Here is a 14,427-nt window from a genome sequence, read left to right as displayed (position 1 = left end):
CCCCTCCTGCCGGAGGGCGGCTGCCGCGCCGTGTGCACGGGAGGGCCACCCCAGATGTCGCGCGCTGCTAGGGCGGCGTTCGTGTTCTGGGGTGGTCCTGCTTTTGCACTGGCGTGGCATCTTCACGCGGAGGCCGGTGCCCCACTCGTCCGGGAGGATTTGAGTGGGGATCTGCCGGAGGGCTGATGGCCCCTGCCGTCGGTGCCGAGGCGGAGGCGGTTCGAGAAGTCCCCGTCGCCAACGGGATCACCGCCACCATCCGCGCTTCGGGCCTTCGGCTCTTCGTACTTGTCCTCGCCCCTCGAGCGTCGGTGTGGGCGAGGGCAAGATTGCAGCAGCGCCCACCCTGAGGCCTGCGCTGCTGCGGTTCGGCCACCCGGAGCGGGGGTAGTTGTCGTCGTAGTCAGAGCGGGCGGCGGCGAGCCGCTCGTCAGTCTTCTGTTGCTCCGCAGGCCCTCCCCCCTGGAGTGGGGTTGTTCGTACCTGCGGAGGGGGAACCGGAGTTCCGTTTGTAATGGCACTTTGAATGCCAGTGTTTTTGTTCATTATGGCTGTCGAGGCCTGAACATGTATGTAATTTTGGCACGGAGCCGTGTTTTTTCCTCATTTTCGAGCACTAAGACTCGCCTGTTGATTATCTGAACCGCTTCACCAAGCATGAGTCGCCCTGTGTCAAGGTGACGAGTGAGGTATCCGTATCCCGGAGGCGTAGGAATCCCTCGGCTCGGTCCGCCTTGTTGTCTGAGGCTCCTCTAGCTTAGTTAAAGGGCCCCCTTGGCCGCTCTTCGACGAGCCGAGGCCAGGGGTAGCGATATCAGCATGAACAGAGGCGGAGTTGGCTCGAAAATGAAAACCCGGTTGGCCGAAGCCTAGCCGGGTTGTCCGTTAGCGGGCCTGACGCCGGAATTGACCAGCCGAGGCCTCGGGTCGGGCTGGCGCCCTTGGAAGATGGTTGGCCGAGGCCCCAGAGGTGACCGACCGAGCCGCCTGCTCGGGCCGGATTCCTGGAGAAGACCCTAGCGGCGATGGCCCGGGCGTGGTGATGACGTCGTCCTTCGGAGTGGAGGTCTTCGGACCGCGTCGCCGTCCGAGGCTAGGTCGAACCTCGCCGAAGTTGTCGTCGATGCCGAGGGTGCTGCTGCCCCCTTCCAGCGTCAAGACCCGAGCCTGCAGGATCAGATTGTCTTGTAGCGTGTGCCTTCTGCGGCCGCCGAGGCCAGAACACACACCCTCGCTGCGTTGTAAAGCTGCGTCTCTTTTCCTCTTGTTTCGAGTATCTGGACTTTTTTGTCGGTAACAGGGATGTTTGTGCGAGCGAGAGTTGCTTCTCGCGGAAGGTGATGAGTGAGGTATCCGTATCCCGGAGGCGTGGGAGTCCCTCGGCTCGGTCGGCCTTGTCGCTTACGCGCACTTTCACCCGTCCATGAGGCCCTGTCACCGACTCAGTCGAGAAGGCTCGAAGGATCGCTTCGGCAGAAGAGCTTCCGAACGTGAAGACTTGTTCGGTCCGCGGAATCACTTTATCCGAACGCGAGTTACTTATCGCCGAAGGTGATGAGTGAGGTATCCGTATCCTGGAGGCGTAGGAGTCCCTCGGCTTGGTCAGCCTTGGTTGCTTACGTGTACTCCGTCGTTTTCAGGATCCACTTTTCGAAGTAGTCAGAAAGCACGAAAGATATTCTGGCAGAAGGGGTCTTTTTTCGAGGAAAATTTCAACGCAGAGGGGGTTCCCCCCCCCTTTAGCCCCCGAGGGAGGGTCGGGCTTTGCCGAGGCGAGGCCGACCCTTCCTTGATGACTAAACTTTGTGTGGGTGCGAGGTATATGAACAACTTGAAAACATCTTAAGGGTAGAAGCGACGTAGCTGTTGGATGTTCCAAGCGTTGCCGTAGACCTCGCCTTGACTGTTGGCCAGCTTGTACGTTCCGGGCTTCAGAACTTTTGCGATGACGAATGGCCCCTCCCAGGGGGGCGTGAGCTTGTGCCTCCCTCGGGCGTCTTGCCGCAGCCGAAGCACCAGGTCGCCCACCTGGAGGTCTCAGGGCCGGACCCCTCGGGCGTGGTAGCGTCGCAGGGACTGCTGGTACCGCGCCGAGTGTAGTAAGGCCTTGTCCCGAGCTTCTTCCAGCTGGTCCAGCGAGTCTTCTCGGCTAGCTTGGTTGCTTTGATCACTGTAGGCCCTCGTCCTCGGGGAGCCGTATTCTAGGTCAGTGGGCAAGACGGCCTCGGCCCCGTAGACCAGGAAGAACGGCGTGAAACCCGTGGCACGGCTCGGTGTTGTCCTCAGGCTCCAGACCACCGAGGGGAGTTCCTTCATCCATCGCTTGCCGAACTTGTTGAGGTCGTTGTAAATCCGAGGCTTGAGCCCTTGTAGAATCATGCCGTTGGCACGCTCTACTTGTCCGTTCGACATGGGATGAGCCACGGCGGCCCAGTCCACCCGGATGTGGTGATCTTCGCAGAAGTCCAAGAACTTTCCGCCGGTGAACTGGGTGCCGTTGTCGGTGATGATGGAGTTCGGGACCCCGAAGCGATGGATGATGTTGGTGAAGAACGCCACCGCCTGCTCGGACCTGATGCTGTTCAGAGGTCGGACCTCGATCCACTTGGAGAATTTGTCGATGGCGACCGGCGGGTGCGTGTAGCCCCCGGGCGCCTTCTGCAAGGGGCCGACGAGGTCCAGACCCCACACAGCAAAGGGTCAGGTGATGGGTATCGTCTGCAGAGCCTGAGCGGGCAGGTGGGTCTGCTTCGCATAGAATTGACACCCTTCGCAGGTGCGGACAATTCTAGTGGCGTCGGCCACCGTCGTTGGCCAGTAGAAGCCTTGCCGGAAAGCATTCCCGACAAGGGCTCGAGGCGCTGCGTGATGGCCGCAAGCCCCCGAGTGTATCTCTTGCAGGAGTTCCTGACCTTCGGCGATGGAGATGCATCGCTGGAGGATGCCCGAGGGGCTGCGGTGGTAGAGCTCCTTCTCATCGCCCAGCAAGACGAACGACTTGGCGCGTCGCGCTACCCGCCGAGCCTTGGCTCGGTCGAGGGGTAGCTCTCCTTGGCGGAGATATTGCAGGTACGGGGTCTGCCAATTTCGATCAGGCGTGGCCCCGCTCCGCTCCTCCTCGATGCGCAGCGCCTCGCCCTCGGAGGCCGAGGGTACCTCGGGCTGAACCGAGGGCGCCTCGGGCCGAGCTGAGGGTGCCTCGGGCTGTGCCGAGGGTACCTCGGGCTGGACCGAGGGCGCCTCAGGCTCGGGCGCGTCGTCGATCTTGACGGAGGGTTGATGCAGATCCCGGGAGAAGACGTCCGGGGAACCGTTGTTCGCCCCGAGGCTATTTTTGCCAGCTCATCCGCAGTCTCGTTGTAGCGCCGAGCGATGTGGTTAAGCTCGAGCCCGTAGAACTTGTCTTCCAGGCGCCGAACCTCATCGCAGTAGGCCTCCATCTTCGGGTCGCGACAGTGGGAGTTCTTCATGACTTGGTCGATGACGAGCCGCGAGTCACCGCGGGCGTCGAGGCGCCTGACCCCTAGCTCGATGGCGATTCGCAACCCGTTGATCAGAGCCTCGTACTCAGCCACATTGTTGGACGCCGGGAAATGGAGGCGTAGCACATAGCGTAGGTGTTTCCCGAGGGGCGAGATGAAGAGTAGGCCCGCGCCGGCTCCCGTCTTCATCAGCGACCCGTCGAAAAACATGGTCCAGAGCTCCGGTTGGATCGGAGCCGTCGGTAGCTGGGTGTCGACCCATTCGGCTACGAAGTCCGCCAATACCTGGGACTTGATGGCCTTCCGAGGGGCGAACGAGATTGTCTCGCCCATGATTTCCACCGCCCACTTTGCAATCCCGCTCGAGGCCTCTCGGCACTGGATGATCTCCCCCAGGGGGAAGGATGACACCACAGTTACCGGATGAGACTCGAAGTAGTGTCGCAACTTCCGCCTCGTCAGGATCACTGCATACAGCAGCTTCTGAACTTGTGGGTAGCGGATCTTGGTTTCGGACAGTACCTCGCTGACGAAGTAACCCGGCCTCTGAACGGGCAATGCATGCCCCTCTTCTTGCCTCTCGACCACAATCGCGGCGCTAACCACCTAAGTGGTCGCGGCGACGTAGACCAAGAGGGCTTCTCCATCAGCTGGAGGCACCAAGACAGGCGCCTTTGTGAGGAGCGCCTTCAGGTTCCCGAGAGCTTCCTCGGCCTCAGGGGTCCAAGCGAAGCACTCGGCCTTCCTTAAGAGGCGGTACAGAGGCAGGCCTCTTTCGCCGAGGCGTGAGATGAAGCGGCTCAGGGCCGCGAGACATCCCATGACCCTCTGTACGCCTTTCAAGTCCTTGATGGGCCCCATGCTGGTGATGGCTGCGATCTTCTCCGGGTTGGCTTCGATGCCCCGCTCGGAGACGATGAACCCCAAGAGCATGCCCCGGGGCACCCCGAAGACACACTTCTCGGGATTGAGCTTGACGCCTTTCGCTTTGAGACATCGGAATGTCACTTCAAGGTCGGAGAGGAGGTCGGAAGCTTTCCTCGTCTTGACTACGATGTCATCGACGTAGGCCTCGACCGTGCGACCGATGTGTTCGCCGAACACATGGTTCATGCACCGCTGATACGTCGCGCCCGCATTCCTCAAACCGAACGGCATGGTGACATAGCAGTACATGCCGAAGGGCGTGATGAAAGAAGTCGCGAGCTGGTCGGACTCTTTCATCCTGATTTGGTGATACCCTGAGTAGGCGTCGAGGAAGGACAGGGTTTCGCACCCAGCAGTGGAATCCACGATTTGATCGATGCGAGGCAGAGGGTAGGGAACCTTCGGACATGCTTTGTTGAGACCAGTGTAGTCTACACACATCCACCATTTCCCCCCTTTCTTTCTCACAAGCACGGGGTTGGCAAGCCATTCGGGATGGAATACCTCTTTGATGAACCTTGCTGCCAATAGCTTGTGGATCTCCTCGCCTATCACTCTGCACTTCTCCTCGTCGAATCGGCGCAGAGGCTGCTTGACGGGTCGGGCTCCGGCCCGAATATCCAGCGAGTGCTCGGCGACATCCCTCGGTATGCCGGGCATGTCCGAGGGACTCCACGCAAAGACGTCGGCGTTTGCGCGGAGAAAGTCGACAAGCACTGCTTCCTATTTGGGGTCGAGCCCGGAACCGATCCGGATCTGCTTGGAGGTGTCGCCACTGGGGTCGAGAGGGACGGCCTTGACCGTCTCCACTGGCTCGAAGTTGCCGGCATGGCGCTTCACGTCGGGCACCTCTTTGGAGAGGCTTTCCAGGTCGGCGATGAGGGCCTCGGACTCGGCGAGGGCCTCGGCGTACTCCACGCACTCCACGTCGCATTCGAACGCGTGTTTGTACGTGGGGCCGACGGTGATGACCCCGTTGGGGCCCGACATCTTGAGCTTCAGGTAGGTGTAGTTGGGGACGACCATGAACTTCGCGTAGCATGGCCTCCCCAGTACCGCGTGGTAGGTTCCTCGGAACCCGACCACCTCGAACGTCAGAGTCTCCCTTCAGAAAGTTGGAGGGCGTTCCGAAGCAGACGGGAAGGTCGAGTCGTCTGAGGGGCTGGACGCGCTTCCCGGGAATGATCCCGTGGAAGGGCGCAGCGCCTGCTCGGACGGAGGACAGATCGACGCGCAGGAGCCAGAGGGTCTCGGTGTAGATGATGTTGAGGCAGCTGCCCCCGTCCATAAGGACCTTGGTGAGCCTGACGTCGCCGACGATGGGGTCGACGACGAGCGGGTATTTCCCCGGGCTCGGCACGTGGTCGGGGTGGTCCGCTTGGTCGAAGGTGATGGGCTTGTCAGACCAGTCTAGGTAGACTGGCGCCGCCACCTTCACAGAGCAGACCTCCCGGCGCTCTTGCTTGCGATGCCGAGCCGAGGCATTCGCCGCATGCCCACCGTAGATCATGAAGTAGTCGCGGACCTCGGGGAACTCTCCTGCTTGGTGATCTTCCTTCTTGTCGTCGTCGCGGGCCCTGCCACCCTCCGCGGGTGGCCCGGCCCTGTGGAAGTGGCGCCGAAGCATGACGCACTCCTCAAGGGTGTGCTTGACGGGCCCCTGATGATAGGGACACGGCTCCTTGAGCATCTTGTCGAAGAGGTTAGCACCTCCGGGGGGGCTTCCGAGGGTTCTTGTACTCGGTGGCGGCGACAAGGTCCGCGTCAGCGGCGTCGCGTTTCGCTTGCGACTTCTTCTTGCCTTTCTTCTTGGCGCAGCGCGGAGTAGACGCCTCGGGAGCATCTTCCGATGGGCGGCCCTGGGGCTGCTTGTCCTTTCGGAAGATAGCCTCGATCGCCTCCCGGCCAGAGGCGAACTTGGTGGCGATGTCCATCAGCTCGCTCGCCCTGGTGGGGGTCTTGTGACCCAACTTACTCACCAGGTCGCGGCAGGTGGTGCCGGCAAGGAACGCGCCGATGACATCCGAGTCAGTGATGTTGGGCAGCTCGGTGCGCTGCTTCGAGAATCGCCGGATGTAGTCCCGGAGAGACTCTCCCGGCTGCTGCCGGCAGCTTCGGAGGTCCCAGGAATTCCCGGGGCGCACGTACGTGCCCTGGAAATTGCCGGCGAAGGCTTGGACCAGATCATCCCAGTTGGAGATCTGCCCCGGAGGCAGGTGCTCCAACCAGGCGCGAGCGGTGTCGGAGAGGAACAGGGGGAGGTTGCGGATGATGAGGTTGTCGTCGTCCGTTCCACCCAGTTGGCAGGCCAGGCGGTAGTCCGCGAGCCACAGTTCCGGTCTCGTTTTCCCCGAGTACTTTGTGATAGTAGTCGGGGGTCGGAACCGGGTCGGGAACGGTGCCCGTCGGATGGCCCGGCTGAAGGCCTGCGGACCGGGTGGTTCGGGCGAGGGACTCTGATCCTCCCCGCTGTCGTAGCGTCCCCCAAGCCTGGGGTGGTAACCTCGGCGCACCCTTTCGTCGAGGTGGGCCCGATGGTCGCGATGATGGTGCTCGTTGCCGAGGTGGCCCGGGGCCGCAAGCGCGGTGTTGCGCGTATGCCCGGTGTAGACCGAGGCTTCCCGCATGAATCGGGAAGTCGCGGCATGAGGTTCCGAGGGGTATCCCTGCCTTCGGGAGGCAGAGCTCTCGACCCGCCGGACCGCAGCGCCTTCCAGGAGATTCTTGAGCTCTCCCTGGATTCGCCGACCCTCGGTGGTTGATGGCTCCGGCATCGCGCGGAGAAGCATCGCTGCTGCAGCCAGGTTCTGACCGACCCCACTAGATGCGGGTGGTGGCCTGAGCCTGACGCCGTCGGCGACGCGGTGCTGGAGACCCTGGGGCAGGTGACGTATTTCTCCGGCCGAGGGTTGGCCCGCCCCTGCCTGCCCGACGTCCCGGCGGATCGGCTCAAGCGCTCCTGCTCCCTCATCGAGCCTGGCCTGCGCCCCGCGGACTTGCTCGAGCTGTGGGTCGTGACCCCCCGCCGGAACGGGGACCACAGCTAGCTCCCGCGGGATGTCAGCGCGAGGCACCGGCCTAGGGAGATCACCGTCCTCCGGCATGCCGAGATGGTTGCCCTCGGAGGGATCCCCTAGCTCGACGTGGAAACATTCGCGGCTTGGGCCGCAGTCCTCGTCGTCGAGGCTGCGGCTACCGTCGGAACAGTCGGAGAGGCAGTAGTCACATTCGGTCATGAAGTCCCGCATGGCACTGGGGTTGCCAAATCCAGAGAAATCCCAACAGATGTTGGAGTCATCATCTTCCTCGGACCCAGAGGGCCCGTAGGTCGAGACGTCCGTCAGCCGGTCCCAAGGCGACCGCATGCGAAACCCCAGAGGGTTTGAACTCGCCTCTACGAGAGCGCCCGCCAAAGCAAGGTCGCTAGGCAGGTTGTGGCTGAGTCCAAATGACGTGGGATGGGAATCGGTCGGTACCTTTCGGTCGACGAGCAGCGACATAGTCACGTCGGGGACTGATTGCACCGTCGTCTCAGGTACGAGGGCGACGTCCTGCAAGCTCTCCGCGAGTGCACCGGCGTCGTCCACTTGCTCGGGATTGGCGTGTCGCGGGGAGACGGCGCTCGCCTTCGTCTCAAACGCGAGGTCGACGCCCGACGCGCCCCCCGTTGGGGCGCTGGGGACGTCGACTCGCTCGACAGCCGACGAGGCGCGGCCTCCCGCTTGGCCTTGGTTTCCCCGCCTCCTCCTCCGTTGGCGGGGGAGAGGTCGGGGCGAGCTCGAATGTTGTTCTTCCACCACGCGGGGAAGACGTCGTCGATTCCGCCGCCGGCGGGCGGGCTGTCGGCCGCCATTGTCGTTGTCGCGCGGCGGTGGAAGGAGTATCATGTCGTAGCTGCCGTCGAAGGACATGAACTCAAGGCTCCCGAAACGGAGCACCGTCCCGGGTCGGAGAGGTTGTTGGAGACTGCCCATCTGGAGCTTAACGGGAAGCTGTTCGTCAACACGCAGCACGCCCCTACCTGGCGCGCCAACTGTCGGCGTTTCGAGACCGGGGGGTCCCTAAGCCGACGAGTGAATGTCGCCGCGTGCCCGAGCCCAGATGGGTCGACGCGAGGCCGAGCGCGAAGGGGGGAAGTGAGGTGGCCGGAGATGGGCGTGAGAGAGGTGGAAATCCCGCGGCCTTCGTGTTCGTCCCGCGCCCAGGTCGGGTGCGCTTGCAGTAGGGGGTTACAAGCGTCCACGCGGGAGAGGGAAGCGAGCGGCCCCAAGAGAGCGCCTGTCCCGTCCTCGTCCTCGCGCGGCCAACCCTCTCTAAGACGGCCCTGGTCCTTCCTTTTATAGGCGTAAGGAGAGGATCCAGGTGTACAACGGGTGTAGCAGAGTGCTACGTGTCTAGCGGGGGAGAGCTAGCGCCCTAAGTACATGCCCATGTGGCAGCCGGAGAGAACTTAGCACCCAGCTGGTGTGATGTCATGGCCGTCGGAGGAGCGACGGAGCCTGATGGAGGGACAGCTGTCGGAGCGGTTGAGTCCTTGCTGACGTCCTCCTACTTCCGTAAGAGAGCTGAGAGCCGCCGTCGTCACAGAGCACGCGGGGCGCCATCATTGCCTATCTGGCGGAGCTAGCCAGATGGGACACCGGTCTTGTTCTCTGCGGCCCGAGTCAACTCGGGGTAGGGTGATGATGGCGCTTCCTGTCGACGTGGCTGGCCTGCGCCCTAGGTTGGGCGACGTGGAGGCTCCTCCGAAGCCGAGGTCGAGTCTGTCTTCCGTGGCCGAGGCCGAGCCCGAGCCTCTGGGTCGGGCGAGGCGGAGGTCGTTCGGCAGAGGCCAGGGCGGAGTCCGAGCCCTGGGGTCGGGCGAAGCAGAGTTCGTCGTCTTCTGGGGCTGAGCCCGAGTCCGAGCCCTGGGGTCGGGCGGAGCGGAGTTCGTCGTCTTCTGGGGCTGAGCCCGAGTCCGAGCCCTGGGGTCGGGCGGAGCGGAGTTCGCCGTCTTCCGGGACCTAGCCCGAGTCCGAGCCCTGGGGTCGGGCGGAGCGAAGTTCGCCGTCTTCCGGGACTTAGCCCGAGTCCGAGCCCTGGGTCGGGCGGAGCGGAGTTCGCCGTCTTCTGGGACTTAGCCCGAGTCCGAGCCCTGGATCGGGCGGAGCGGAGTTCGCCGTCTTCCTGGACTTAGCCCGAGTCCGAGCCCTGGGTCGGGCGGAGCGGAGTTCGCCGTTTTCTGGGACTTAGCCCGAGTCCGAGCCCTGGGTCGGGCGGAGCGGAGTTCGTCGTCTTCTGGGACTTAGCCCGAGTCCGAGCCCTGGGTCGGGCGGAGCGGAGTTCGCCGTCTTCCGGGACCTAGCCCGAGTCCGAGCCCTGGGTCGGGCGGAGCGGAGTTCGCCGTCTTCCGGGGCCTAGCTCGAGTCCGAGCCCTGGGTCGGGCGGAGCGGAGTTCGCCGTCTTCCGGGACTTAGCCCGAGTCCGAGCCCTGGGGTCGGGCGGAGCGGATTTCGCCGTCTTCCGGGACTTAGCCCGAGTCCGAGCCCTGGGGTCGGGCGGAGCTTCCTATGGTGCCTTTGGCAGGGCCTGACTGCCTGTCAGTCTCACTCTGTCAAGTGGCACTGCAGTCGGAGTGGCGCAGGCGGCGCTGTCCTTTTGTCAGGCCGGTCAGTGGAGCGGCGAAGTGACAGCGGTCACTTCGGCTCTGCCGGGGGGCGTGTGTCAGGATAAAGGTGTCAGGCCACCTTTGCGTTAAATGCTCCTGCGATTCGGTCGGTTGGTGCGGCGATTTAGTCAGGGTTGCTTCTTAGCGAAGGCAGGGCCTCGGGCGAGCCGGAGACGTGTCCGCCGTTGGAGGGGGGCCTCGGGCGAGACGGAAATCCTCCGGGGTCGGCTGCCCTTGTCCGAGGCTAGGCTCGGGCGAGGCATGATCGAGTCGCTCGAATGGACTGATCCCTGACTTAATCGCACCCATCAGGCCTTTGCAGCTTTATGCTGATGGGGGGTACCAGCTGAGAATTAGGAGTCTTGAGGGTACCCCTAATTATGGTCCCCGACACCACGAGAGGACATCGAGCATACCATCTTGCTGGTATCCGACTCACCAGCTGTGTGCCGCCGTGCCTCACTCGTGCCACCGCCTTTACCATCCCCCTATCGTGCCCACCCACGGCCCCACTGTGCTAATGCGACCCATCAAAGGAGAGGGGAGGAGACAGAACCATCGACGATGCGTGACTGAACAACTGAGGGGAGACACTCCTGATTCTGAATTTAGTTTGTATTGGTTGTTGATAAATAATTTGAGATATTAAGGTTGATAGTAGATGTATTACTCGTTTTTTTAATCATTATGCGTTACATTTTATTAAATACTAGATCAGGTGGCGCCCCTTCGGGCGCCCTATCCATCACAAGGGAAAAATCAATAGCAAACATTTGTTAATGAATCATTTAGCACAATTATTGCTTCAAAGATGGAATTTCCCACAAAACTGGTTAGTACAATAAAGACAGAGCAATATAGCAATGTTCAGACTCAACACAAGTTATCATACATAGAGATGTAGCATAGTGTAATGAGCAGGCCTAATACAGCAGGAAACTGATCCAAAATAAGATGTAGCATAGTGTAATGAGCAGGCCTAATACAGCAGGAAACTGATCCAAAATAAGATGACATGATCCAAGCCTACATTAGGTGTTGTACGTAACCACAGCGAGAGGTATATACATGGTATTAGGGCTATTGCAATCCACACAGTTATATACATAAACCTTACAAAACTACAAGTGCTGCTCCACTTCATCTACAAAAGCCAAGGGAACAACCATGTGTTCAAACTGCAAGTTTCATGAGGCTGCAAACAACAAATACAAGAATGTGAGTATAAAACCTCCATAAATATTCCCTATGTCATGTTCCATCCACCAAAAAGAAATCGGCATCTGAATTCATTGTATACGGGGATGCATACGACACATGCAAAGTTAACCAAAATAAATCTTGAGCTCGCAGCCATTGTTGATGAGGTGTTTTTTTAATACAAATATTCGATATGACACAGATTAAACTGTGGTTAGAGAACATTGGTAGCTTTCAAAGAACATTGGTAAGTACTTAAGCAATGATGAGAAAATGATTCAGAAGAACATGTAGTTTTTACTATATCGTTGAACCACCTCTCTTGAATTAATTTAAGGCGAGCTAGATTGAAATGTGGTTGCTTGGATCAGACAGACTGTTTCGGTTCTTCGAGAACAACTGTGATCAAATCCATCTATTCTCAAAAAAATATGTTCAGCCTTAACTGTCTCTGGAGGCATATACTATAATAGTATTATTATATCATTATGTGCATGCATGAATACAAGATCAGCACTGGGCCTAGACTGCCTTTTGGCATGATCTAGGATGCAAAACTCAGCTGTTATAAGGTAATAACAAAATCAGTGCTTCCCTTGAAAGCTCCAATATTAGAAAATCAAGCTTATAAGTAAGTTTTAGAGGATGGGTCTTCAGTGCAAATAATCAGTTAATCACCCACCTAGAGATGGCTGCTTATATCTTCACAGTGAAACCTTTACATTCATCGGGTGCAGGATCCTCTCACGTGTAGCAGCTCTTAGACACACAAAAAAACAAAAGGCACATGGTCATGTTTTAGCTAGTAAAAAAATTAATTTAGATTTAAAGCCATATGTAGGTATGAAATCTACCTACACTTGTTCCCCCAAGAGATTCGATAGCCTCCAAGAACTTTTTCATGGAGCTCAATGGTCCATGTGACCCGATTCTGTTTCTTTGGCTCTTCATATCCATTGCTTTCAGGATAAGCACTTCCTTGGGCTTCAAGGTAGATGGTGAAACCATTCTAATTTTGGTACTATTATTAATACCTAGTGTCTTTGGGGTGCTGCCTTTTTAGATTTGTGTTGCCACAGAATGTTGAAGCTTCTTCTGTCCAATGGCTTCAGCACATGGAAGCATGCACCCAGGTGGCCAGGTTCATACATTTAGAAAGCGCCACTTCATCGTCATAAGAACGCATTGCTGTACACAAGAACAACCCTGGGACATTGAGTTTGCAACATGTGAGAAATTCTTAAAATAATAGAGCACTAAATATAAACTCTTACCGATAAGAGGGACTCTAAGTTCATTCAGTATGTGATTGAACAAATCAGAGTTTGCCAAAGTCTCTCGTGCCATATTGTTAAGATTAACATCCACCAACACCAAATCAAGGTTTTGTCCGTAGATACAGATCACAATCCCTCCTTCTCTGCACAAAGAACAACTGTTTAGTCCAATCTCTATGATGCACAAATCCAGAAAGCTACATATTGGGGCTGCTTGAGTAACATAGCTACCTTATATGCATTTGGACCATGGCTTCCTGAATTTTGCCCTGATCTCCAAAATTCAACACCTGGAAAACTGATGACAGTAAGGACCACTCATTATGTCTATCTCAATTCTCAAAACTTCAAACCTTTTTAGAGCACAACATACTGCTCAAACCGCTATAATTTACAATGGTCCAGCTAGGCTACGAAAGGTGATTTCTAGATATCAGATACACAATCAGGAATCATATAAACATAAATTGACAAAAAAACAAAGATGGCACCAGATGACTATGAATAGAAAAGGATACATATGAAATACCAATCGTGTCAACGAATCAAATAGCAAATAAGATTATCAAGAAACTCATCCATAACATTTTTATAGATTCTGCGCCAATGAAGTGGCAGCATAACAAAATACCCAAAACTCTACCTGCAAGGCCGACCAAATAGGATATGGAGAAGGAGGTGGATGATCCTGTAGCTAGAAATAATTGAGGACACTAAACTGTAAATATTTCTGACAAAATCCCCAACAGAATAAAGTATGTTACCATTCTTTGTAAGTCTTAAAAATAGAAAAATTCACAATAATGGGTAGGCAAGATTCACCATATGTGTCATATTGACAGACTAAGATCACATGTAAGTCTGAAGGGAGGTGGTTCAGTTAAGATCACAATAGCGTATAGAACTTCTGAGGGTGTATTGATGGCATTGGGAGACACCTTAGTATCTGGGAGACAGTGATTTTTAAAGCAAGCTCATAATAACATTTTTCTCAAACAGGTAGGGGAGTTACATAATTTTATATTAGAGAGAAAAGGGGGAGAAAGCCCATACAAGGCAACCATTACCTCATCTACGAAGTAAGAACAGGTTGCAAACAAACTTAATTAATGGCCAAATCATTTTTAGCTTTCATAGGGTGGTTTAAATGCAATTATTAACTTTTCTGGCAGTTTCTGGCATTGAAACAAACTCACAACAGTAAAAAAACCTTGAGAACATTGCACTGTTTTGAGCGCATTGATATGCAGCATCAGTATTCAACTTGGCATGTGAAAAAGGCAAAAAAGCCGCTATGAATGACCAAATAAACATAATATTGCAACAGAAAATCTATGTATAAAGAACAAATGCATATTGTTATCCAGAATAGACCCCATAAAAATATTGGTAACAGGCCAGTTGTAGAATAGACTAACACATCTGCATGTGCCTGGCTTGCAATAAACATACCTCCATAGCTACCTCCTTATCTTTCTCCTTTATTCTGTAAGCAACTCCCCACTAAAAGATGTAAAATAGACGGATTAGCTCGCAAAATCAACCACATCAACTGTGCAAAGGATCGTTAGGCTCACAAAACACATATGTAGATGATAACATGACGGAGGGGGAGTAACATCAAGTCATCAACCCTGAAATTATTAACCATCCTTGTATTCAGGCTGTCATAGCAGTTACATTGACAGAGTAGGAGGGTGGACATGTGAAAGGGCGTACGCAAGTCGCTCTGGGCTGGTGCTTGAGCATGACGGTCCTCCCGGGGAACTGTGGCGTGCCCCTGTGTTCTATACTCCCTGTCCACCCACCGCTGAAGGAAAAATAATTCTTTTGAAGTGCACAACTACACATTCCAAGCTGGGTGTGGATTTGTACTTTTATGTCTACATAGATG

Source organism: Zea mays, chromosome 8, assembly GCF_902167145.1.
Source record: "Zea mays cultivar B73 chromosome 8, Zm-B73-REFERENCE-NAM-5.0, whole genome shotgun sequence".
Classification (NCBI taxonomy): Eukaryota; Viridiplantae; Streptophyta; class Magnoliopsida; order Poales; family Poaceae; genus Zea; species Zea mays.
Note: the sequence above shows the minus strand (reverse complement) of the source record.